Raw genomic sequence first — 3,034 nt, 5'->3', positions numbered from 1 at the left:
CATATTATGTTTTATTTTCTGAGGGAGGTTGTCTGACTTTTGTAGCACCAGCTCATTACCAGGGTTTTCATTTTTCTGCTGTCAATTATGAATAGTAATGTTTCTAGTTATTTAGGTGCACATATTGTGACATGCATTTTAGCCTTTTCCCTGACTTCACACAATACATACCATCACATCTGAGCCTTTCTAAAGCTTTTTAAAAAAATCTATTGTTAAGACACTGCATATGTTTCATATGTTAAAGTAAGAATCTCAAATCTATTTGGAAACAAATAGAATACAGAAATTGAAACTAAAAAGTGTATCTGAGCATAAACAAGGCCCTGGATTAAATCCCCAGAATACATAATGAGAAAGGCTATGGGTACATTGACTAGACAACATATTACTAAAATTTGATTGATACAGAGAAAATTAGCATGGCCTCCACACAAGGATGACATGTAAATTCATAAGGTTCCACATTTCAGACATTTGTCAAAATTAGCAAATATACTCATGATTTGCTTTCATTATGTGTATACCTTGCATCAGAGGAAAACCACAAATGAAAATGGCATATCAGACCATGTGGAAGAAATATTATAATGCTTTTTTATCTACATTGCAACATATCTAAGTGAATGAAAATAGGTTGGATGGAGAAACACATAAATGAAAGAACATATACCAACAAAGAAGTAGTAAAATGTTAATGCTAAAAGGAAGATTGTGAATACTTGAGTATATTCATGGTAAAATTCAATGTTACTTTATGGTTGGTCATTTTATTATGTATTTATTATTTATTATGCATGTTTGTATGTGACAACAGAATATGATAACATGAACATTTAAATAAACTGCAGATCCAACTCTGTGAATTTTTACTTTTGTAAAATTCACCAAATGGCCTTCTATCTCTTCTTTGAGCATTTTTTCATCTAAACTAAGAAGGACTAAGAATTTGGTAAGATTAACTAAGATAAATTTGGAGATGCGATAACTGTGGTGAGGTGTAAATAGGCGGTTAGGACATGGACTTTCACTAAGCCAGGTTGGAACCGATGCTTCTGAGTACAGCTAAAACTGTTGGAAGGGTGACATCATCAGCAAAATCAGAAATGCGAAAAAAAATGTTCACATATGAAAAATGAGAAGATGAAAATCCTGTTCACTGCAGCCTCAGTTCCAATGGTACAAATAGGTCCACTATAATAATTGGTGAGAGAAACCTGACTTCAGAGAAGGTTGAAATCTGATTTTAATGTAACTGCAGTATCTGGAATACCCCAAACCAACCAATTAACTTAAGTAGGCCTGAAATTGTAAAAAAATTCTGATTTATCTTTCAAAAACTAATGGAAATCCTCATTGGAGAGATGAGTCCTCAAAACAAGTCTCAAATGATCAGGGATAAAGTCTGGCAAAACTGGCAATCTAAAGTTCCCATGCAAATAAAAGCTCTGTGTCCATAAATAACATCTACAAAAACTACAAACACTGCAATTAGACCATTATTGACTTAAGAAGTTGAAATCGTCAGATGTAGAAATTTAATGAATTTTCAATTCATTAAAATGAATGAATTGAAAATATAAGTACAGAACATGAAACAATAAAATGCATGAGGAGAGTATGGCATTACTTTTGTGGTATTCTTTACAGTCTGATTAAATGGTCAAAAAAATCCAAACTAGTAATTATGCTACAAAATACCTGAATAGTTCTCTTCAAATTTTTGAGTTAAAAAGATCACAGAAGACAGACTGGGAGACAAGAAAGAATAATGAGCAAAGAAATTGATACACACGTAATTACATCCAAGTTATCTATTAGATAAAGGGGAATAATTGAATTTAGAGAAATGTACACTTGGGTTTTTTTTGTGAAAAAACTGTTTTTCATTTACTTTAGGGTGGACAAGAAAGCATTTCACATTTCAATGGGGGTTAGCCTCAATGTTTGTGTCTCCTCAAAATTCATATGTTGAATTTCTAGCCCCAAAGCAACAATATTAGAAGTTAAGATTTTGGGGGAAGGAGGTCATGGGGTGGAGCCCTCATGAACAGAATCAGTGTCCTTTTAAAAGAATCTCAAAGCTCCTTTGGCCAAGTAAGGCTACAGCAAGGAAGCACCATTATGGACAACAAAATGGGCCAGAGAGGAAAAAGGAAAGACAGACAGACAGATTCAGAAAGAGAGAGAAGAAGCATTCAAAATGTAGAAACAAAATTTTTTATTGCAGCATTGCTAAAAGAACAAAATATCCATTAAAAGATGAATGAAAAATTTAATTGCAGAAAGGCATATTGACACCAACAGTGATTTCAATCTCTTTTTTTTTTTCTTGAGGTGAGCACTGCATGTATGGTCTATGTTTTTAACCTTTTAGAATTCTGAGGGAACTCGTAAGTATTGAAAACACAAAAACGGTTGTTAGCATAAGATGAAGGAGCAGATGACTCACAATGGCAATGAGGAGGGGATCATGGGAGGAATGGAAGAACTTTAGATAGGGCAAAGGTGAGGGAGGGAAAGGGAGAGGGCAATGGGGTAGGATTGATGGTGGAATGAGTTATCATTACCCTAAGTACATGTATGAAGACATACGAATGGTGTGAAAATACTCTGTACAATCAATCACTTGGAAAATTGTGCTCTATATGTGTAATATGAAATAAATTGCATTCTTCCATTGTCTATAACAAATTAGAATAAATAATTTAATTAAAAACAAATATTAAAAATATATATCAAACTGTTTTCCCAAGTGGTTACATACAGATCAACTGGCAATTCTAGTTTCTCCACATCCTCATTTTCAGTCTGTTTGTGTCCATGAATCTAAGGTATGTTTCCTGAAGCTAGGATACTGTTTTTAATCCAATCTGTTTTTAGTGGGATATTTAATCCATTCACACTTAGTGCAATTATTGATGGCTGCTAACAATAAATCTGTCTTCATTTGGGGAAAAAAAAGATAAAGAAGCAGAGATTCTGACTTTAATCCCATGTTTCCTATTGATAACTTATAGTAATCTGAGAAAAA

General features: G+C 33.2%; 1 non-coding gene across 1 annotated transcript; it reads left to right on the top strand.

The window, feature by feature from the left end:
- The first annotated feature begins 370 nt into the window (after positions 1 to 370).
- LOC120890469 (U6 spliceosomal RNA) lies at positions 371 to 472 on the top strand. Its single transcript, XR_005734683.1, has one exon. It is a non-coding gene; the product is annotated as a U6 spliceosomal RNA (small nuclear RNA).
- Positions 473 to 3,034: the final 2,562 nt, after the last annotated feature.

The sequence above is a fragment of the Ictidomys tridecemlineatus genome, chromosome 3 (assembly GCF_052094955.1).
Source record: "Ictidomys tridecemlineatus isolate mIctTri1 chromosome 3, mIctTri1.hap1, whole genome shotgun sequence".
In the NCBI taxonomy this organism is placed as follows: Eukaryota; Metazoa; Chordata; class Mammalia; order Rodentia; family Sciuridae; genus Ictidomys; species Ictidomys tridecemlineatus.
The sequence above is the reverse complement of the archived record's forward strand: the minus strand, read 5'-3'. Positions and strand labels throughout refer to the sequence as shown.